At 46.5% G+C, this 24,616-nt stretch overlaps 1 protein-coding gene across 1 annotated transcript in view; it reads right to left on the bottom strand.

The window, feature by feature from the left end:
* DUSP10 (dual specificity phosphatase 10) overlaps window positions 1–24,616 on the bottom strand; it is a 93,851-nt gene that overhangs the window by 55,321 nt on the left and 13,914 nt on the right. The window contains exon 2 of the mRNA XM_084868912.1: window positions 9,579–9,635. The gene's annotated coding sequence lies outside the window, so the exon portion shown is untranslated. The remainder of the gene's footprint in view (window positions 1–9,578; window positions 9,636–24,616) is intronic.

The raw sequence follows: 24,616 nt of genomic DNA, 5'->3' as shown, positions 1-24,616 counted from the left end.
TCTTGATTCCATTTCCAGCCAGAGCACATACCCGGGTGGCAGGCTCCATCCTCAGTAGGTGCTTCATCCCAACACTAATATTCTAAGATTTAGTCTATTGCATTTGAAAATATTTTTGTGACCTTCCCAGCTAGCCAGCCTCAGAATTTAGTGACACTTGTTTCCTTATGTCTAAATGGAATCTCCCCGCCCACACTGCAGACTATCTTGTTTAGTAAGTCCTGGCGGAGTTACACAAGAGCAGGCATTGACACGATGATGAACCACTGGATGCTTCAAAAAGTTAACTCTTTTTCCCATGAAAGTAACACATGCCTATTGTGTGAACACTTGAAAATATAGGAACATATATGAAATAAAATAATGACTGCTGATCAACCCACTCTGAGAGGTAATTATAAGTATTTCTCTCCAACCTTTTCTTTTTTTAGCGTGGGATCATATACCAATGATACCACTGTGCCCTGATTATATAAAACTTTGTCTCGTGGGCATTTTCTTTGTCATTAAAAATTATCTAAACTCATAAATCCTGTTAAAGATAGAGTAATGTTCGATTCTATAAAAATATGAGGAAAAAAGAGTGCATGGTTGGACTTTTTGTTGTTGTTCTTCTTGTTGTGATTCGAGTTGCTTAAAACTAACTTTTCTTTTGACCCAAGTAATATAAACTATGTACAAAGTTTTTAATTACGGAAAAAGTTAAAAGGCAAATACAGAACTTTTCAGGGAAGACAGAAGACCGCTGGCTGATCCTTCCTTACTCCCAAAAACAGACTCTTTGACAGCCTCTTTATTCATTACTTCAATGTTTCAAAATTAGGTGCTTCTCCCCTCACTCTCACTTTATCAGTTTGTTTGTTTGTTTTTGTTTTTTGTTTTTTGTTTGTTTGTTTTTTTACCAAATCCAGTGACTGTATTGATGGCAGATACAGTACTCTCATTGCAACAGCTTTCACCATCTCTCCTAATTAGAATAAAATTATATCTCGGTTAAGTCCAGAGTCATCATGGAAATTATGATGATCATAAAAAAAATTCCTCCGTGCTGAGACAAGTGGTATGCTATGATTAAATTTAATTCTTTGCATGTGCAGCATTTTATTTTTGTGTGATTAATTGAATACTTTTGTTTTAGTTGTTGGCTCAAGCTTTCTACGTATGTATCATGTGTTCTTTTTCAAACTTTCCTTCAACTTCCCCCATGGCTTACGTACATCAACTAATCTGAGTTCTGGTTTTGTTTTGTTTTTTCTCTAAAGACATCTTGCTTGAGGTCCTCTATTGTCCCATTCCAATTTCACTGATTGCTGGCCATTGCACATCTTTTGTCCAGAGGATAATCACTGCAATCAACCCGGGAATTCTCTTCGCCACTCTCATGTTTGGTGTCTCCACTTTTGTTGTGCTTTCTTTTCCTGTCTTGCTCTTTCTTGTTTCACTCCTGCATTCAGATGAAACTTATTCTCCAGGGAAGGTGCAGGAGAGGTAGAATTTTTGAACGTGTGAAAATACCTTTATTTTTCCCATTGCAATCGATGGATAGGTGGTCTGGGTATAGTATCCTTCACAACTCTGAAGACATTGCTTACTGTTTTCAAGCTTCTGTTTTGTTTTGTTGTTTTCTTTTAAGTAGCCCAATCCCATTCTAACTCCAGAATTTGTACATGTCACTGTTTGTTCCCTTCTCTGAAGCTTTTGGAATCTTCTCTTTATTGATGGTATTTTAAAATTTTCATGTTGACCTGCCTTGGAATGATCTATCCCTCTATCATCTATCTATCCATCCATTCATCTAGGCACTTGGTGAATTATAGAAATTTATGCTCTTTAGTTGCCGCATTTCTATATATATATTTCTTGTAGTTTATTCTCTTCTGTGTTTCTTTTTTTAAAATATATTTGTATTGATTTTAGAGAGGAAGGGAAAGGGAGAAAGAGACAGGAACATCAGTGATGAGAGAGAATTATTAAACGGCTGACTCCTATCTCCTGCACACCCCCTGCATACCCCCCTACTGGGATGTACCCTTGATCGGAATCGAACCTGGGACCCTTCAGTCCTCAGGCTGACACTCTATCCACTGAGCCACACCAGCTAGGGCCTTTCTGTTTTAAAAATAACCTTTGTCCACTTTCACAATGAAACACAGCGCTATTTTAATTGGGTTTTTTTTTTAAACTAATTTGCAATTTTAAAATTCACTGCTGCTTTCTTATTGCACACATAATGCATGCATGCATTCACCTTCTACACAACTTGAACAACACAGACATACCATGAACTATCTGTGAGAAAGCCTTCCTCCCCTTTGCCTACATTTTCCCTGCCTCCTTAGGGCAGTGGTTAGCAAACTCACCAGTCCACAGAGCCAAACATCAACAGTACCACGATCAAAATTTCTTTGGAGAGACAAATTTTTTAAACTTACACTTCTTCTAACACCACTTCTTCAACAATGGCTCGCCCAGGCCATGGTATTTTGTGGAAGAGCCACACTCAAGGGTCCAAAGAGCCGCATGTGGCTCTCGAGCCGCAGTTTGCCAACCACGGCCCTCGGGGAACCACAGCTAAGATGAAGCTGTGCATCTTTTCAGACGCTGTCTTTCACGTGTACCTAGACATGCATTTGTATGTGCATACATGCAGAGTCTATGGCCCTCACGCAGCTGAGTGAGACACACGGGGGGACATCACACGATGTCAGGGGCAGGAAAAAGACCATTTCCGGTCCATGAAGCTCAGACCTCTCTTCAGATTGTACTGTGGTCTGGTGAGCATCTCTGCTCTGTGGAGAAGGAGCCTTGTCATAGTCTTAACCTGTTTCATGGGGGATTGTTGATTTCTAAATATTTGCCTACTCTAGGATATGTGAATTCCCACCTCCCAGCCCCCAGCCCCAACAAAGAGGTAATACGTAAAACCACAATAAGGGCCATAATATTTGTATGGCCCTTCAGAGGGGCCCAGCCCTTCCCGATGCATTACATCATTGGCTATGCGTGATGTATAATAACTACCGTGCCAGCTTATCTCCATGGTTCCCAACAGCCACCTATGTATCCACGCTCCGAGTCTGGGACTGGGCGACTGGCAGGCAGACCTGGATGAGACCTTCGTCACCCATGGAGTCTGTGGCTTCGGGCCACCACACAGCCTACCTTAGCCTCCCGCCCCTGAGTTAGCACTGGCTGCCATGGAGTACAGTTGTTTGATTAAAGAGCATTACGAAAGCAAAGCTCCCAGCCCAAAGCTCACTTATTTTAAGCATGCAGTACCATAAAGCTCTGCTCTCCCTCTTTCCCAATCCAATATCTTGCGGGGGGGGGGGGCAGGCGAGGGGAGACAGACATTTTTCTTTTTTCCTTACTTGTTTTGGGGATTTGCTTCAGCAAAAAGAATGCTAACGATGCCTGAGAGACCTCGGCTCATTTTACCAGGCCAGATGGGGAGCAGGAGCCGAAGGCAGAAGTCGCCAGGAGGGGACCGGAGGGTAGAGTGGGGGGCTGGTGTTGGCATGGGGGGAAGTGAATGGGGCTCATTTGAATACAGAACACTGTGTGTTCCTCAGAAAGGCTGCTGGGCATCAAAACTGACTTGCCGTTTATTTATTCTTAATGTGCTTTTATGGATTTCAGAGAGTAAGGAAGAGGGAGAGAAAGAACCATCAATGATGACAGAACCACTGATCAGCTGCCTCCTGCAGGCCCTACACTGGGGATCGAGCCTGCAACCCAGGCCATGTGCCCTTGACTGGGAATCTAAACCATGACCTCCTGGCTCACAGGTCCATGCTCAACCACTGAGTCATGCCAATGGGGCCTGACTCAGCAATTTAGTGAATGTAGACTCCAGATGACTGAGCTCCAAATTTTAACCACAGACACCTGTAATGATGGGTTTGGGTGACACCGGTTCCAGCTCAGCCTGGTTTAGTGGCTGCCTGGCTGTAAACAGTCTCTGAAGGCTGGGCTAGGTCCTCCAGGCGGGAGGAGTGATTCAGAAGGATGACTCACTTAGGTAATTTGTATCCAAAGCCACAAGCTGCTCAGATCCCCCCCCCCACCACCACCACCTCGAACCTTGTTCTGCTGACACTTTTCTGTCTTCTGTCCTCTTCCCTTCAGAGTATTGTAGGCCCTGACTCCATGGAGGGGGCGAGGGGGGGGCGCGGGGCAAAGACTAATTGACATACCATCTCAGAAACAGCCAGCCCTCCAATGTACAACGAATGGAATGACTGGCAGGTTCTGGTTGTCTTGGAAACCACTCCTGTGATGGTGCGCTATTCTTTCCTATCATTGGATGAGGCTGATTTATGATTATTTCCAGCTGGAGAGTCAGGTGACAAGTCCGATTATGGTCTGGCTAAAAAAGGACAAAGGTCATTCTGGCTGGTATTACTGGTCTTCAGTGACAAAGGCCAAGTAAGCACACCAGTAGTTTTTAATGACCTACAGATAGACTCAAAACACACAATGATGATCCCATGCAGTCCTCTTGATTCAAGGAGACAGATGTGAAATATTAGCTCCGTTTGATTGATTATTAGCTCTGTAAAGGTATCATTAAGCGCTCCGTTTTCTAGAAAAACTGTCATAATTGAATCAACTTTGTTTCAAACAAGCGCTGATACACAATGAATAAATGAAGGAATAAGCTTTCATGATTATGGGTTTTGGGTTTTTCTAAGGAAAATGACATGGTTGGTAAAAACCTCATTCAATAAACCCATTATCAATGTGCCACACCACAGACTTGTAAAAAAAAAAAAAAAATAGCGTTATTGGCAAACAACTACAAAAGGTTGCTCAAGGCAGTTTTAATTATTGTTTGCTGTCTTTGGATTCACATAATGTTTTCTTAACCGGATAAATCACACTATAGAAAAATTCAGTGAGCAACCATTTCTAGAATGCTTCAGCACGCTGGGACTCCATGAGTCTTGAAAATTGTCCCCGAATCTACTCACCTTAACTTATCATTCCCCTCCCTCTTATCTTACTATTTGCTGTCTTGCTAAGGTGAAGAGCATGAGCACTATTTTTAAAAAATATATTTTATTGATTTTTTTACAGAGAGGAAGAGAGAGGGATAGTTAGAAACATCGATGAGAGAGAGACATCCATCAGCTGCCTCCTGCACACCCCCTACTGGGTATGTGCCCGCAACCAAGGTACATGCCCTTGACCAGAATCGAACCTGGGACCTTTCAGTCCGCAGGCCGACGCTCTATCCACTGAGCCAAACCAGTTTCGGCTCTGTTGTCATTTTTAATAAAATTTCCAAAAGAGCAGAGATAAATATTTGCATTTCACGCCGACACATGTAAAGGGAAGTCCCGTGGCTATTCAAACATGTGTGCCCATTCGTGAATAATCCTGTGCACAGATCCTGTGCACAGATGTCTCCGCTAAGATGCGTCCAGGCCCGGGCAAGGCAAGGTGCCGCTATCTTGGTGAAGAAGAGACACGTGCTGCCCCTTGGATTTACCTGAGCCGGCTAGGATCTGGGACAGGAGAATTCTTTTCCTTCTCTGATCAGGCTAGCCAAGGCCAAGGATATGCAAAAGCAAGTGACCAACACAATAGGCCAATTTCTCTGCCATAAAATGTTGTGCTTGGCTTCGGAAGGAAGCTACAGCTGTTCGCTCCAGATGGCAAATAGCTGACAGCTTTGTAACAGGATGCAGTGCGATAGCCAAAGTGAATAGACACATCAAGAAATAGAAGTCTGAGCTAAGTTCCTACTTCCCTTTTTTTTTTTAATCCTTTTATAGTTAGCATTTATTAGATTTTTTTTTAAATAAAAAGTTCCCCCAAACCACTGACCCAAGTAGAGAATTTCCAAAAGCCAATTCATTCACTGAATGCCGTGTCCCCGCATGCACTCGAGCTTGCCTAATAAGGATCGATTTTTCAGAAATCGTTGTGGTACCAGTTGTTTCAAAGTCCTCGTTACATCACAGATGCGGTACGGAGGGCAGATGCCCGCCTGTGTGAAAGTGTGTGCTTCTCGGCCTCCATGTGGACACTTGCTTTTTCCTGCTGTTTTGTGTGTGTTCCCTCAGCCTCCAGAGCTACTAAGTCAGAAATGTCCTAAGGGCAGGCAGGGTGACACATTTTCAGAGTTCTTCTGTTTCTCCTGGCATCCATCCCTCTCCTAAATATGTGATAGGAATGCGATAAATCCTGGCTGGCTTACTGGTAGACCATGTTGTTGAAAAGGGATATTTGGATCTCTTAACAACACCAAGACTACATCTGGGTCTATGTGACACAAACAAATCAACTGAGGAAAATGTTGGTTAAACGAATTGTAAGCCTGTCGGTGTGGCTCAGTGGTTGAGCATCGACCCATGAGCTAGAAGGACACAGTTGGATTCCCTGTCAGGGCACGTGCCTGGGTTGCAGGTTTGATCCCCAATAGGGGGCATGCAGGAGGCAGTCAATCAATGATTCTCTCTCATCATTGATGTTTCTATCCCTCTCTCCCTCTCCCTTCATCTCCGAAACCAATAAAAATGTATTTAAAAAAGAAAAATACTATTTAAAAGAATTGATAGTTTCATTAGTCAGTTACAGAAAGATAATTACTGTATAATTCTACTTCTATGAGGTGCCTTGAATAGTCAAACTCATAGAAACAGAAAGTAGAATGGCATTTGCCAGAGCTGGGAAAAGGGCGGGTGGAAGCTGGTGTTTGAGGGGTAGAGATTCAGTTGGGAAGATGAAAAATTTCTGGAGATGGAGGGTGATAATGGCTGCATAACAATGGGAGTTTAATAAATGCAGAGAGCCATACACTTAAAATTAGTTAAAATGGTAAAGTTTGTTATGTGTATTTTACCACAAGACAATGAAAGAATTGTCAGTCATGTCATCAATGCCTTGGATGGGGGGGAGGGTAATGGGGGGTGTCTGATACCAGAAATGCCTGGAATCCCAGAAAGATGACTTGGAAGAAGGATAGAAAGTTAGAAACATCAATGAGAGAAACATCGACCAGCTGCCTCCTGCACACTCCCCAATGGGGATGTGCCTGCAACCAAGCTACATTCCCTCGAACCTGAGACCTTTCAGGCTGATGCTCTATGCACTGAGCCAAACCAGCTAGGGCAACTACTGATTTCTTTGCTCTCAAAACATCCTCCAAAGTTTCCTCACCTCTCTCTTAACTTTGAGAGCCAGGCATAAGATTCACCCAAGCAAGCATAAGACTCTTCATTCCACCAGGGAATATGCAAGGAAAACACACACATGTATATATTTGCAAATAATGAAGGAACAGGGACAGATTTCTGAGCTGGGTGCTCGGGGTCTGAAAAGGTAGCCCATCTTGTAGCTGAAGGTTAAGGGGCTCCAAGACCTCATCCTTCAACAACCCTTTGTTTGAAGTCAGTTCGAAAACGGAGAAAGAAAGAAAATAGGAAGACTATCAAATCTTGCGACTCCCCTTCTCAAACTCAAATCTCCAACGTCCCCTGAGGCAGTGAACTGGGAAGGCAGTGCAGAGATGGAGACTTAATGAAAGGCCCAGGGAAGATCATAGATCACGCTGGCCCGGCAGCTGTCACAGGTGAAGGAACGACAATGACATTATTCTAATATTTGGGATGGTCTTGGCCGTGTCTCCTCCTCTGCAATGACAGCTTCGAGCTCCATCTCTGTCTGCCATGAGCTCATCATCTGTGGTTTCTGGTCGTTTCTTCCTGCTGCTCTTGTTTCAAAAATATGTTGAACCACAAAATCCATGCATGGTGATGTCGTGGTGTCATAGCTTTATGTCATGATGTTAGTCACTTCCCATCCCAGGATCTCCTGTTCTTCAGCCCATTAACTCTGCGCCCAGTTAGCTTTTTATAACAAAAGGGGAGATCGTGTATGTGTCATTCTCTGGCTTCCCCATTCCCACGGGATTGGAGAAAGGCCTTTGGATGGAACACAAAGACTCGTTTCACAGCCTCACTCCCTGTCCCCGTGGGGTCCCCCTTTCTCTGTCCCCACATCCCCACCTCCACCATGGATTTGCTCCCACAATTCCAAACACGTGAGACTCGTCAACTTCTCTGTGCCTTTCCTGGAATGCCCTTCCCTTTGCCTCTTCCCGGACAAAGGTGACTTGGCCTCCACAGCTTACAAGGGTCCCCATCTGAGAAGACTTTCAGAGACTCGTGCCCAGATCATTGCTCTGCTCTGCGCTGATACGAGGTCATATTGGATTGTTTGTGTGTCCGAGCTCTGTCCCTATTCCAATCCTTCACTCAAAGACACACTAGACTGGGAGCCCCTCACCTTTGCACCCCCTTTTCTCTTACAGCTCTTAGCTCCATGTACTCAATTTTTTAAATACATTTTTATTGATTCCAGAGAGGAAAGAGAAGGAGAGTGAGAGAGAGGGAAACATCAATGATGACAGAGACTCTTTGATCGGCTGCCTCCTGAAGGTTCCACACTGAGCATCGAGCCCACAACCCGGGCCTGTGCTCTGACTAAGAATCGAACCATGATCTCCTGATTCCTAGGTGGATGCTCAACCACTGAACCACACTGGCTGGGCTCAATGAATGTCAAATGAATTAAAGAATAAATGAAGAAAGGAAGAGAGCTACTGATTGGAGAGGAGAGGATCAGCAGTATGTCACCTTCACTGGAGCAAAGGTTGCCTGGGCTCCTGTCACATGCCCAGGTTGGGTGGGCACCCCTCTGTCCTTTCCCCAGGGCTCCCAGACAGCATATTTTGAGAGATTAGCTCATCTTTGCTCTCTCTTCTGATTCATTTCCTATGCAAAGTTCATTTCCTGGTTGTCTCGTAAGAGGAAAGTTAACGTGTACATGGAAGAGGTACCTTAATGCCTACATCTGGTGTATCCTTAGTGCTTCATTTGTAGTTAGGGGGCAACAATGTCCCCAAAAGAGACTAGAGAGTCTCCCCATCCCCCACATGTCCCCCAGGGACCCAGGATCATCAGGTGTTCCTCCTCCCCCACACGCCACACTCTGAGAAAGTCACAAGAACAACTTTATCAGTCCTCTCTGCCTGCTTCCAGGAGTGTTAATTACCACAATCCTTCAGAAATCAACTTTGCAAAATAAATGCACTGTATTCAAGATCTCCCATCCCCTTAGTCCAGCCATATCACCCCAGTGACAGAGGAAAAATGGGTACACCTAGAGGGTCATTCCACAATCATTTATAGGAATAAATAATTCAAGAGGCGATGGGTTACGTTAATCACGGGACATGGAATAGCCTGGAGAGATTATATCTTAGAAAAATATTGAACAATATCCCCCAAACAGCCCGGCTCTTTGCTCCTTTATTGCTTGTCCAGAATTTTATGGCAGGACATGATCCATCATGTGCTTATATCCTTCATGTATAAAGAGCACACGCAGACAGAGAATAAATGTTCTAAGATGCCAACTGAAAAGCGGACATGAGCAGACACTTCACAGAAAAGAGTACCGATGACAGGGAAACTTGGCATGTTTAAGCTCACCTCACGGAGAAAAGCAACAACAATGGATGGAAATGCAAACACATTTTATGTAGCAAATGAAAAGGTGGTACTCACGTTTCGGGAGGCAGATGCTTCCACACACCGCAGGTCAGCCTGTGACAGGAGAACTTCCTGGAAGGCAATTAGGAGACAGTTGTCAGGAGCTTAAAAAATGTTCCTATCTTTTGACCTAACGGCTTCAATAAACAGATTCCAAATTCTAAATAGACTCCAAATAAAATAGTTCTCTAGAAACATATATATACCTAAATTCAAAAAATAATATTAGACACACTCTAGCAGCTGACAATGGAAGCAATTAAACCGAGACTATTAATGGGTGGCCGTGAAAAAGATGCTTGCAATGAATGGCGAATGACTAGAAATTTCCATGACAAAAGGAAAATGAACAGAATCCAACATTTTATAGTCAATATGGTTACAATTACAGTAAATATGTACACACACATCTACAGACACATTGGATGGGAAGAAGGTTTCCAAAGCTATTATTTAGTCCCAGATTATGAGATTTTTATATTTTTATGATTTTCAAGCTTTAAAACAGTGACATTGATTTTATAATCATATATCATGACCAACTTTCAGTCTTAGCTGGTATAGCTCAGTGGATAGAGCGTCAGCCTGTAGACTGAAGGGTCCTGAGTTCGATTCCGGTTAAGGGCACATGCCCGGGTTGTAGGCTCAATCCCCAGTCGGGGGTGTGCAGGAGGCAGCCAATCAGTGATTCTCTCTCATCATTGATGTTTCTATCTCTCTCTCCCTCTCCCTTCCTCTCTGAAATCAATCAATATATATATATATATATATATGTATATTTTTTTAAAGACAAAAATCAGATGTACTTAATAATGGGCAACTGACCCATTATCTGAAGTGAAATCCAAGTGTATGTGTTTTCAGGAATGGGAAGATGTCCATTTCTAGGCGTGGGAATAAATGAAAGTCAGAAAGTTTGGAGAAACATCTGATGCTCCTGAGATGTCAGATGAGGCCTCATGGATTTCCATCTTGGGAGAGTTATCTCAAAACTCTAGTGCACGTGTCCTACCCCCTGGGACCTGTTTGGCGCCTACACAGTGAAGGTAACTGGTGACGAGCTCAGAGTTAAGAACTCTTTGGAAATAGAATTTTCTAGAGAGCCAATTTTTTTGGTTGCTTTGTCCCTAATTTATGTCCCACAGGGAGCAATTCTAATCTCCCCCAGCAAACTTTATCTTAAATGAGGCTCATCTATAATCCTGTTAATGTGTCTGTGTGTCTAACAGGAAATGCCACGGGAGGCCCCAAGTTTCCAAAGCAGTGGTTCTCAACCTTCCTAATGCCTCGGCCCTTTCATACAGTTCCTCGTGTGGTGGTGACCCCCAACCATAACATTATTGTCGTTCCTACTTCATAACTGTCATTTTGCTACTGTGAAGGAACCGTAGTGTAAATATCTGTGTTTTCCGATGGTTGAGAACTGCTAGCAGGGTCGCCTAAGACCATCAGAAAACACAGATACTTACATTACGATTCAATAACAGTAGCACAGTTACAGTTATAAAGTAGCAATGAAAATAATGTTATGGTTGGGGGTCACCACAACATGAGGAACTGTATTAAAGGGCCACGGCATTAGGAAGATTGAGAACCACTGTTCTGAAGGGTACTGTGTGGCTTTAACAACCTCCACGCACTTCACTGGGGGCAAGGATGTGAGTTTGTTTGCCAGGACACACGTCCCCAATAAAAGTGATAGGAAGATGGTGAGATTAATATTAACGTTGCTTGTTCAAACAATAGGTCACAGTTGCCTGGCAACTTGCAGGAGATACGATGCTGTAAAGCGAATGAATGAAACAGAAGAGTCAATGAAACACTGCACTGAGACGAGCAGGGCACCGGGGTGCAATAATCAGAAAGAATCCAAATGTTGCCACCAGCCGGTGGTTCTCAAAGTGTGGCCCCTGGACCAGTAGTGTCAGCCTTGCTTGTGAACTTGGACTCTCCGTGCCCTCCAGATCTACTCAACCCGGAGTGTAACAACCGCCCCCCCCCAACATGATCAGGATGCACACCAAGGTCTGAGAGATGCTGAGCTGAGACAGAGTAATAGGATGTTACTGAAATGGATGGTTTTCAGCCGCCTGACTGGTTTTGACTGGCATCTCGTGCCCGGAGACACGTTCAACGGACAATGACTCAATACTGAGGGACCCTGCAGGGGGGAGGCAAGTACTGACCCTGCTTGAGTACTTTCTGTCTCAAGATCAAACTGGTCAGGGGGCCGAGGCCTGAAGTTACGGGGACCCGTGGATCTGGCTGTAGGGGCTGGGAGCCCCCCTGAGGAGGGAGGCCAGGAGGGAAACAGACACTTCTGTAATATGCACTCACCACGTGGGCCTGGGGGAGTAGAGGACCTGAGCTGGGGCCCCAGACCATCAACTTCATTGAGAGAGATCGCTACTTGCCCCAAACTGACATGGGAGTGTTCCTTGGCAAAGCTGGCCAGACGGCAGCTCTGGCACCGGCCGCCGCAGCAGCAGCTGGCACCCCCGTGATGGGATGCCAGCTCCCTCCAAGATACGCTGAGGGTGTCTGGCTTCATTCTTGGAAAAGTTTTGTCGGGTGAGCGGAACGGGAAGCGTCTTGCTTTTCCTGGGAAACGGCGGCTCCCCCTGTCTACCACGCCTCTGGGCAGAATCTTCAGGCTCCGCTCTCCGCTATGTCTGCCCGTCTAAGAATAGCTCCATTGTTAGGCAGACGTGACGCAGACCACAGACGTATGGCTCATGATCCTGGGGACTGGGGCGGGGAGGGTCTCACCTTCTAATGGTTTGTACGTTCTTTGTTAAAATTGGTTTTTTTGGTTGCTTGCCCTCCATTGGATAGACAGAGACAAAATCAGCAACGTCTTGAGCTGCTCTGGTGAGCTGCTTTTTCCATTATTTTGAGATCTGTCTCCCCCTCTCCCCCACTCACACACACACACACACACACACACACACACACACAGTTAAAATCCTTCATGCAAAGACAGCTCCCTCCCTGCGAGCTTACTAGACTTGATGCCTACTCTTCACAATCTCTCCTGACCGACCATTGAGGGTAACCTCTTGTTTGTACCTCCGATTCCATGTTAACAGGTAGGATTCAGGCATATTTATCCCCTTTGCCTCCATTTAGATCATTTTTCTTTCATGAATTTTTTGGTTCATCTTCTTGAAAGTCCACTCTACCGCCAATGACCCTGACTGCCCACCCCACCCAGCTTCTTTCCTCCCTGGGAAGGAAGTGGAAAGGCAGGGGAGTTTGCCCTTGAGTTATCTGTGAAGGAAGGAAGGTCGGGGAACTTACACTCAATTCTTAAGGGGCAGTAGTTCCTAGAATAACAACAGTTCCAAGGACCTGGGGCCCAATGCCCGGAGACTTATTTCATATTTGAGTCTTCACAATGGCACCTTCAAGTTCAGGCGCATGCCATTTCTCTGTCTCAGTCTTTCCTCAAGGCCATGTTCACAGTCACCCACAGCTGTGTTGTGGGCACAAACTAAGGGACATTCTTTCCCAGACTTGTCAGCCAAGATGCTTCACTCTCTATGTCCCCCTTCCTTCTGTCACTGAGCTGCTCCTCTTGCCATCATGTAGCTGGGTGGGACATGACGGGGCTGGACATGGACTTCTGCCCCCTCCCTCTAATAGGCAGTTGCCACTCATCAAATAGCCATCAACTTGATTTCCAGCTCCCTCCGTTCACACGGTCTCCACGCCCCGTTCCCAGGCAGGCTCTCCTCCCTTCTCCGTCGCTGTCCATCCACATCCTTGCTCCTATTCAGGGTTCAACCCAAGGTCCGGCTGTGCTAGGAAGTGTTTCTCCCCACTCTGGTTTCTCACCAGCCTCCCTTTTAATTATACTCCTCAGCACTTGCTACCGTGATTCATATCCTTCATGCTCATGTGATTCACCTGGGGAATATTTAAAAAAAAAAACAACATAGGCCTTGACCAGACAGACCTCATCAGAATCTCTGTGGGTGAGCTACAGGCATCTGTGGTTTTCTAGATGCTTCCCTGGGCCATCCGAATGTACAGCTTGGGCGGAGGAACACACATCATAATATAGAGATGACTAATTTTAGTATTTAATCAGACCTTGCTATGGCTGTGTACCTGTTTTATGAGTACACGCTTTGTAGACTCCCAGGGGACACGTCCTACTTTCCTACCTGAGATATTCTCAATGACTATTTGGATATTTACTTCCGCGAACAGTAAAACCACCTACGAGTTCAACCACCTACCCTGGGCCAGGCAGGCACCAGAGTTCTAAAGAGGAAAGCAATTAGCGTTGCTCGACTAGAGTCACTGGCTAACAGGGACTGGTTCTTGAGAATGTTACTTGCTTTGATTTAACAGGACTGACTGAATGAGGAGAGAATACGGAAGAGGTCCCTGATTTTGTGAATGGTGAGAAGGTTCTGAGTATCTTGGGAAAATTCAAATGTTTTAGGGGTGTCGAACTCAATCAGAGAAGGGGCCAAAATCTAAAATCCAGCCTAAATCGCGGGCTGAATGGTTTACTGAACAGTCATAAACTGACAATGTCATAAACTGACAGCGGAGTGCAGTGATGACAGCGTGGTGCGGGCCACATTGCAAGGCCTGGCGGGCTGCATTTGGCCCGCGGGCCTTGTGTTTGACACATGTGGTTGTGCCATCGATAGTCCATACCTCCCAAATGCACCTATCATCCCCCTACCCCAAATTACCCACAAGATGGATGATGGATGGATGGATGGATGGATGGATGAATGGATGAATGTTGATGTTAATAGTAAGACATAGTTGCTCTGCTAGTATAGTTAGGTGGCAAATACTCCAGAGTCATGATTATTACAGAGGCCCAGATAGTAGTTTAGGGTAGGCAAGGGATGAACTGGCATCGATAAGGGATTCAGTTCAGGAGACGCAGGATGTATTAGTGGACATTCAGGAAGTATGTCTGAGAAGGGCAACAGGGATGACTAAGAGTGACATAGGACACCAGCATCCCAGGAAATAGACTGAATTAATGATTTTAAAATAGCCCACCAGAGGAGCTGAGGCAAAGGAGCTCTGTATCCCAGGCTGCCTGGCTTTGCCCATTTATCTTGGCCCCTCAGATAGAGCCGTTGGGTTTCCATGAAGTGGGTCTATATGTCTGTCCTGACTCTCCACTGAAGAAGGAGGTGTCTTTGGTGCCCATGAAGCTGGAGTTAAATGGGTGGGAGGTGTGATAGTCACTGTGGAACTCTTTCCCATGCCAAAACCAATTCCCCCGGAACCTGGATCTCAGAAACGATAGTTCCCTGTGCCTCCAGCCCAGGCCAGCTGCACACTTAAGCTGTGCGTTTTCTTGGAAGCAAGGTTGTCCCTTGGGCTGCAGTATCTCCAACATGGAAGGTGGACAATCAGGAAGGAAAGGGGGCAATTTGGGGCTTTACTAGGGCTTCCAGAAGAGCAGCAGGAATGACCATTCTCATTTATTGAGATCTTAGGACTACTTGAAAGTTGCCATGCTATTCTTAGAAATGTTGATATGATTAATATGGCATCCTCTTACGAGGTTCCTGGTCTCATTAGTTTAGCTAATGAGGAAACGAGGAATCACAATCTATATAATAAAAGTCTAAGCTTCCGTTATGGCGGAATGACCAGAACAACCGATCAGTATGATGTCCACTGACCACCAGGGGGCAGACGCTAAATGTAGGTGCTACCTCCTTAGCCAGAAGCCAGGCTCATGGCTGGCAAGTGCAGCAGCAGTGGCAGCAACCTCTCTTGCCTCTGAAGCAGCACTTGGAACTGTGAGCTGAGTGACAAGGAGTAGCGAGCAGGTGAGCGTAAGGAGCAAGAGGTCTGAACATCCCCCAAGTGGTCCCGGACTGTGAGAGGGTGCAGGCTGGGCTGAGGGACACTCCCCCCCCACACACACACACACATACACACACACTAGTACACAAATTTCGTGCACCAGGCCTCTAGTCATTAACTTTCTTAAAAGTATGTGGCAAAAGCGATATTTGGACCAGGGATTTGGATGTTACAACCCAACTTCTCTCCCCTGAGCTCTGCTTTTCCAGAGCTGCATGGGATCAAGGTAACAGCACATCCAGATATGTCTACAGTGGTAAACAGAGCGCCAGAAAGACACATGCTCCCCTCATGTCATGGCACACTCATTTATTGGAGGGAGGGGGACTCTTTTCTGGCCTATGATTTGGCAAGAGCAGGATTTAGATTCCGTCCTCTCGCAGGGACATCCATGATGGGCTTCTTGCTTGGAGACTTTTAGGGCCAACACTAGGGTGCAGCTCCTTCTACTTTCTGAGCTCCTGTTCTAAGAAGTTCCTGGAGAAGCAAGAGGAGGTGAGAGCTCCCAGAAGCAGCATCATTCTTCTGCTGTCCACCCTGGTGGCTAACCAAACATTAAAGGTCTGAAAGAGCCGCCTTCCCAGAATGCACCTGGAGTGTCCAAATCGGGACAGGTTTCGGAAATGGTTGCGTCCATGCCACTTCAAGATTCAGGGAGGTTTAAGATGTTCACCACCTGCCAGGCTGGTCCTCACTGGTGTTTTCCTGATACCTGTTCACCCGTTTCCTGGGTTTGCTCCTTGGCCGAGTGTCTCCTTGGAACACTGTGCAATTAACACCTGCTGGGTTGGACTAGTAAATGCATGTATGGGTGGTCTGCATGAACCCCATTCTTTCCATTTCGTGTCTGGGCCTCTGCCATCTATTGCATCTCCGACCTAACTAGTGATGGTGCAATCAATACAAACAAACTTCAGCCGCCCTAGGCTCTCAGGTAGTCCATGCCAGCAGAAATCAATGAGGTGTTGAGAAACTCTGTCACATAATGCTGATCCTCCAGTTCTCTCTTTCTGGTTCCCGGAGCCCTCCCACATTGGCCAGGGCCCGGTTTAGAAATCCCCCTGCCTTTCCCAGCTTAGCTCATTATGATCTCATAAAAATGCAGACTTTCTCAGAAGAGGCGCTGGGAACAATGGGAACCAAGAGGGGGCTGCATTCTCCTTACTATTTGACTAACTCTGGACCGGGTCCAGTTCGATGGTCGGAATCTGGCCCAGTCTCTCTCAAAGTCATTGCGGGACCATTGGAGCCAGAATCGGGTGCTTGTTAACTCCCCCCAACCCTCCCGACCTACTCATCATCCACATTGTCTACCCTCCATGGCAAGGAAGCTGAATCGTAAACCAGCTCCCCGTGGATATGTGCTGTCAGGGTCCCTGTAGGACACTGACCACACACTCGAGTGAGGATAATTCTAGGGGAGTTTCATAAAGGGGCCATTTCCAAAGAGGTAGCCAGAGTGAGGGAGAACCCAAAATACAGTGCTCTGTCTTGTAACTATGTTGGGTCAGGTTTGAAGGGCATGAAGAGAGAGGGGTGATTGCAACCTACAGGAGAGGGGCTGTCTGGGGACAGCCAATAGACAAGACATCCTTGATGGAGGGATCAATCAGCCCTTTTTGGCCCCACAGGGAGGGTGCCAGGTGAGGACACACCCCATCCTGTCTTTGCTCCTGACCACCCATCTCCTGCCAGGATTGGCTGAACCTCACGGGAAGCCAGAGCCAAGACACCCAGGTCAGCCCTAAGGTCACAGGGCAGGATGGAGAAGGTGGCGAGTGGGCATGCAGGGCCAACAGGAGACTGGCCAGCACCTGACTCCAGAACACTGAACCTTGAGACGCACTGGATGAAACTTCTGTCACTGTCCCACCAAGGCCAGTCTCGGTTCATTAAAAAGAGAGAGAGAAGGAGAGGAGAAGTTGATGACGAAGGGAAACTGAAAATCCAATCCTGGGAAATTCAGGGAAAGCCAGAGATCCGGGGAAAGAAAAGCAGGCAGGTGGGCAGATATGAACAAGTCTGGGCTCTGCTTCCCCAGAGTTCTCCAAATTCCCCTGCGTGCTATTCTACAGATGACGCCTCTCTCTGCATCTCCTCCCAACCTCCTGTACCTGGGCACTGCTCCCCAGGCGCTCCCATCATGCATTGGGGCAGCAGTTTGTGTTTTTGACTCCTCCTCTCACATCCAGGATCAAGACAAATGGTTTCCCATGTTTGTGTGGACGTTCTCAATGGCTCATTCTGGGACTAGACACTATCAATGGTGGATGTGAGCAAAGAGCTGAGGTGGGTATCAGAGGGCTCCTTAGAGAAAGCTTGTTCAGCACTTTTTAAAACTATTTGTATTTATTGATTGATTTTAGATAGAGGAATGGGGGGAGAGGAAAGGAGAGGAGAGAGAGAAGGGGAGAGAGAAACATTGATTTGTTGTTCTAGATATCTAGGCATTCATTGGCTGACTCTTGTATGTGCTCTGGCCAGAACTGAACCCGCCACCTTGGTGTATCAGGACAGCGCTTCAACCAACTGAGCTACCTGGCCAGGGCTGTTCAGCAATTTTTAGAACTCTATGGAGAAGCTGGGCAAAATTTCAGATTACCTCAATCAGTGGTCCACAAACTCATTAGTCAACAGAGAAAAATATCCAAGACAATGATTGAAATTTCTTTGGAGAGCCACATTTTTTCAACTTAAACTATCTAGGTAGGTACATTGTTATTCACACAATTAGGGTACTCCTAAGCTGGCCTTTGCTAAAAACTCAAGAGGCCAAAGAGCTGCATGTGGCTCGCGAGCCGCAGTTTGCCGACCACTGGGCTAGAGAATCCCCACTTTGCTCTACATGGCTAGATTCCAGCATCTTTTTTGTTGCCCAGAGTCCTTATAAGGCGAGGGAGTAACAGGGGAGGTGTATGTAGCTTGACTCTAGCTGGGAAGAAGGAGGACAAAGCATAGAATCTATTAGCATATATATCCTCTCTGCTTCTCACTGGGAATGAAATCTAAATTTCTCTCTGTTCCCCACACCCTAACTCCCCCCCGCCCCAAAGTGCACAGACATTTTACCCCAAACCATTCAATTCACAGGGGAAGTGGGATGAGCAATGATAGTTACCATTTACTGAGCACATACTACATATATGCCTGACAATCTTCGCAATACTTACTTTGGATTCTTTCATCTAAGCCTCACAGTGATGCCACGAGGTGAATACCACAATGATAGTCTTAGGTACAGACCTTGCCTGGTGGCTACCCACCACCACCCCATCTAAGAGCCAGGATGGCAACCAAGGCGGTCAGCTTTCAAAGCCTGTGCCCTTGACCACAAAGCCATGCTACCTCCTCCCTAGGCAGTAAGAACTCCTATGTTTACATTTTCCCTCTCTGTTTACATTCATTACTCATTTGTCATCAGTCAACATCCGAAGAGCACTAGGCACAGGTTGTCCAAGGTGGGTAAGACTGGTCTCCCTCAAGCAGAAGCACACGAGTCTATAGAGCAGACGAGGAGAGAGCGGTGTCATGGCTGCATAGGCGAGAGGTGTCACGGGGCGTGAATAAGATGCCAAGGAAAGCCAGTGACTAACCCTCATTAGGGAAGCTGTGGAAAGCTCCATGGAGGACTTGACATGTTAGTCTGTGAAACAGCAGGCATGAGCAAATGTTTGCTGAGTGAATGAACAGCAGAAGTTCATCTGGCGGAGAGGAGGAAGATAAATGGAGGAAACAGTAGGTGGTCATGCGAGGAGGGTGGTTGCATGCTGTTTGCTACTTTCTCCATTAATTGAGCTTTACTGGGGACGCTGAGAAATTCCAAATCTGCAAGTCCAGGAGAAATGAGCTGGTGACTTCCAAGTTTTCTGCCTGAAAACATCTAGTGTATATCCTTACTCTCTACAAGGCTATTTTGCAAAAAGGAACTCCTTATCCATGTTAGCATCACTCCAGGGTCCTTGGGTAGTTTTCTGGGGGGCTTCTAGAAAGTAAGCTAGCCGAAACCGGTTTGGCTCAGTGGGTAGAGCATCAGCCTGCAGACTGAAGGGTCCCGGATTCGATTCTGGTCAAGGGCATGTACCTTGGTTGTGGGCACATTCCCAGTAGGGGGTGTGCAAGAGGCAGCTGATCGATGTTTCTCTCTCATCGATGTTTCTAACTCTCTATCCCTCCCCCTTCCTCTCTGTAAAAAATCAATGTAATATATTTTTAAAAAAATAGAAAGCAAGCTGCTCTAAGAGTCAGATTATTTTTAAAAATCGGCTTTTTCAAGGTATACTTTAGGCATACTAAAAACCACTAATTTTGGATAGATAATTCCATGAGCTTTTAGCACATGCATACAGTAATGTAACCACCCCTACAATCAAGTTATAAAACAGTTCCCTTTTTGTTAAATGCCCATTAGCAATGAATCCCCTCCCCCGAGCCATGGCCTCTGGGGTCCACTGATCTTAAGGTCACCTTAGCTTTGCTTCACTAGGATTTTATGGAGATGTAATCAAACAGGAAGTAGTCATGTCGTCTATCGTCTTTCATTTAGCAAAATGCTTCAGAGATTCATCCGTGCCTATTGCACAAGTCATTCATTCCTTGTTATTGCTGAGTAGCACCCCATTGTATGAATAAGCCATAATCTGTTCATCTATAAAACAAGTGGACGGGCACCGGATGAATGAAGATGCTACAAACATGTACAAGTTTATGTGCACACATATTTTTAATGAGATACCACTTTATTACTATTTTATTGTATCCTTTTTCTCTTAACTGTAAATTCAGCTATCTCATTCCTTCTATCCTCTCTACTGGGTACATCTATGTGTTAATGTTATTAACATTTTTATGTCGACCTACTATCTTGCTGAATTATTTTATTGGGTTATTTTATCATGAACTCTCTAGGATTTCCCAAGCATATTCTTATGTCTCCTGCATAATATTTCTTTTTTTCATAACCATTAGGCTATGATCGCTTTCTCTAATCGAATTACATTAGCTAGTACTTTGAGAAGAAGCTAAACTGGACCTAGTGTGAGATGGGCCCAGTGTGAATGCACCCAGTAGGACTGCATCTAGCACTACATAATGCAATTGTCTTGCAACTGTACGGAATGGGATACGGTCCTCACCATATAGTCACTAAGCTTTCTTCTCTTCCTCTGTCAGGATGCAAATTCCATGTGTAATATTCCTTGACTCTCTCTCTCTCTCTCTCTCTCTCTCTCTCTCTCTCTCTCTCTCTCTCTCTCTCTCTGTCTCTGTCTCCCCTAGCGACTCAGCTTCCTTTTCCTCTTTTTAAGGGCATTTCTTTGGGCAATCTCAGATAACATAAAGAACCCCCGAATGTGTATTCCAGTGGCCCACCCCTCCCACCCTCACCGCCAGCACAGCATCCTCTGTGAAGGCAGGTTCTCTCCCATCAGGACCACTCAGAGAGCACTCCCTCCTGGGTCATAGATGGGCCCCCACACCCTGGCCTTGAGGGGCCACAGAGGGCAGCTCCTTCTCCAAGATGGTCTTCAAAGGCTCGCTGTGCCTCTGTCTCCCTGCTGTGTCACCCGTCAGCTGTGATGTCTAACGGCTCCCCTTGGCAGCCGCTGCCCATGAGGTCATTTTCTCGCCACATGGCTTCCTCCAGCACTTACCCCCTGGCTGTGACTCGGTGTTTACCATCACATCGACCTGTGAGGAACACGAAGGCTGGCACCGAGGTGGGTGCAGACAGGTTCCTGGGGGGTGTGGGAGGCTGGGAGCATGGGGGATACCCGCGTGCGAGGAGGCCGCCTCTCTTCATGTCCTGGCAGGACATCAAGTCCCAAAAGGAGGAGAATGACCCGTCGTGTCTGGTCTAGTCCGAGCTGTTGTTTGTAAGAAGGGAAAAGCAGCTGTCTGTCTGCGGGCCAGGCGCTGAGCGAGGGCCCCCAAAGCCAGTGGGTGTACGTGAGCCATGGTGACCTCCGTGCAGAAGAGATAGCTCTGGGGAATGCTGCCCCTTGTTTGGGGGGCAGAGGGGGGAGGGGGGCAGCCAATACCATACACCCCGCACAACCACCTTGGGAAAGAGCAACAGCAAGTCCTTTCTGAGATGGAGGTGCAGGTCCAGGAGGGAGAGGACAAGCAACACTGGAGTCCTCCATACTCCGCAGACTGTCAACTTCTAACTTCAGTGACATCTCAAATTTCATTCAGCTATGACACGGGCATGGACACCCGGTACACAGCTCCTTATTTTGTCTAGAACTATAAGTTTTGTGTGTTTGTTTTTTTTTTCCTGCGGGCTCGCCGATGGGTCAGAGGAGGACTAAGCTAGAGCCCTACCAGCGTCCAACCTAGTTGTGTCTGCTCATGGAATCAGCCTCTTTCGTAAATGTCTCGGTCGCATGCTGGGCTCTCAGAGGTCTCTGACCTCGGCCTCGGTCTCTCAGAGATGGTGTGTGAGCAGTGCCCGCTGCTACCGTATGGAGAGGGTGGGGATGGGCCTTCTGGCTTCTCTGCTTCCTATAGGACCTGGTGATTAATCTGCCACCGGAGTTCAAGTATGAGTCTAGGGTTACCTGGCTCCCAAGGGACCATTTCCAGGTTCTGACCATGACACATGGGAGCCAAAGGGGGTACCAACAAGCTAAGCTCTAGGCTTCCTATCCCTGGACTCTGCAGTGCAGCCAAGCTGACCTTGGTAGGGCTGCACTCCGGCCAGGATGAATCTGTGTACTTGGAGGGTGACTATAGGGAGACCAAGAGCTTCTTCTCTCTTCTTCTTCCTCCTCCTCCTCCTTCTTCTTTTCCTCCTCCTTCTTCTTTTCCTCTTCCTTCTTCTTCTCCTCTTCCTCCTCCTCCTTCTTCTTCTTCTCTTCCTCCTTCTCCTCCTCCTCCTCCTCCTCCTCCTCCTCCTCCTCCTCCTCCTCCTCCTCCTCCTCCTTCTTCTTCTCTTTCTCCTTCTCCTCCTCCTTCTTCTCTTTTTCCTCCTCCTCCTCTTTCTCCTCCTTTTCTTCTTTTCCTTCTCCTCCTCCTCCTCCTCATTCTTCTTCTCTTTTTCCTCCTCCTCTTCCTTCTTCTCCTCCTCTTCCTCATCCTTCTTCTTCTCCTTTTCTTTCTCCTCCTCCTCCTCCTCCTCCTCCTCCTCCTCCTCCTCCTTTTCCTCTTCCTCCCTTTCTCTTCTCCTTCTTCCTCTCCCTCTCTTACAGCACCTGCTCTCTGGGCCTCACAAACTTAGGCACGTGGGTTCAAGCTCCAAAGGAGGTAAGAACAACCCAGAGTTACCATGTGATCTAGTCCAGTGGTGTTCCAACCCAATTTCAAGACACTTTCTTTTTAATTAACAATAATCTAACTCGGAGGCCCAATATGCCAGACAGATGAAAGCAGAACTGGCCTGCTGGGGCAGGTAAGAAGGGAGCAGACCTTGTAGGATATATATACCCCAGGACTTCACAAATATTATCTTATGGAAACCACTGGTCTTTTTCAAACCCATCATCTCCTAGATCAGTGGTCAGCAAACTCATTAGTCCACAGAGCCAAATATCAACAGTACAACAATTGAAATTTCTTTGGAGAGCCACATTTTTTAAACTTAAACTTCTTCTAACACCACTTCTTCAAAATAGACTCACCCAGGCCGTGGTATTTTGTGGAAGAGCCACACTCAAGGGGCCAAAGAGCCGCATGTGGCTCATGAGCCACAATTTGCCAACCACTGTCCTAGATAGAGAAGCTGTGATTTAATGAATAAAAGTAAGTTGTCTTGCAGATTGCAAAAGGCAGAAACTTAAAACCGTTCTCTGAGCTTTTCATTCCATTATTCCATTCCCTCAAGCCTTAACCTAATTGTAAAGACCATATGCCGCTCATGTTCAAGGGCAAGCCTACATGTTGATGCCCCAGAGGCAGCGGGTTTCACTGGCAAGAAACAATTCACCATCAAACACACATAGTCCATCAGTCACATTCAACAGCACAGGAAGTGAAAAATTCTAATGTGTTCCCATCTGACTAGTCCTTACTCAATGACTTGCTTCCGTCTGGCCCTAACGAGACAGCCCAAATAAAGTCTCCTTGAAGCACCAGTCATGCTAAAGTCACAAGGACACAGACAGACATCGCCTACTCAGCACTCTGCTTAGCTTAGGTCTCTCCTGATGAATGGACTACTGATAAATGAGTGCACAAGCTTCAGAATGTTGACAGACCATTTCATAGACTTGCTTACGTCAAGTTTACTTGAGGTCTACAGAGCAGAGGAGCCAATGAAACGACTTAAGGCGTGGTTAGAACGCCCTTCGGAAAGAACACAGGTAGACGTGATTCCAAGGAGACACTGAAGAGAAAGGTGTCAGACACGTTCAGCCCCCCGTCAAGACAGCTAGCTGGGAGGGATGGGAATCAGGGGGCTATTTATCGCATGGCCAATGACTTGGAAGCACACCTTGCTGCTACGTGTGTTCGGGCAATTACGAAGCAATTACACCTGCAAACTACCTGCAATTAAAAGCTGGAATTAAAAGTTAGACTCTCTGGGGGGCTGTGTTTGGGAAGCAGTGGCTGCTGATGTTTAATGGTGAACCTTCAGGTTGATGGCTTTCCTACTTCGTTGACATGCTCATACCCCCTGAGTGCACATGTGCCTCTAGGAGCTGTTAGATAGGTGGCCCATTGATAGAACCACTAATCATAGGGGGCAGACGGCTCTGATTCTGCGATGGTTCGAAGCAGTGCTTGTCGGGCCCGCTCCTGGGCCATGGATGGTCACAGTCAGATGTTTTCGATTTGTCTTCCCAATGCGACATGGACTCAAACCCTTGGCAGATGTATCATTTCTCCATTCTCCCCTGCTGCTCACTCTTCAGTTTGACGTTCCTTCATTTAATGGTAGCAGCAGTGTTGTACGCTTTTCATAGATCTTCATGACGTGTCTGAACCCAACGCCATACAAGTGGAGAATGGCCATAGAATGCAGTCCTCTGAGGACGCGAGGGTTCTCATTGCCAGCTCTGCACGAAGGAATCCCCTGCCCCCAGGATGAACAGGTGTGATGCTCCTGTTTAAATGGACAGTGACACAGGCGAATTCTTCCTCCTGGAGAACAGAGTAGGAGTCCGCATAGTCTCATCTTCAACCCCGTGTCCTGTCTGGGCACCCCGACATTATCTGACCTGGAGACAGGAGCTTAGGTACCTGTTGTTGCCCTCCTTTCA

This window comes from Pipistrellus hanaki, assembly GCF_964339955.1.
Source record: "Pipistrellus hanaki genome assembly, chromosome: 20".
In the NCBI taxonomy this organism is placed as follows: domain Eukaryota; kingdom Metazoa; phylum Chordata; class Mammalia; order Chiroptera; family Vespertilionidae; genus Pipistrellus; species Pipistrellus hanaki.
This window is presented reverse-complemented; position numbering and strand designations above follow the sequence as displayed.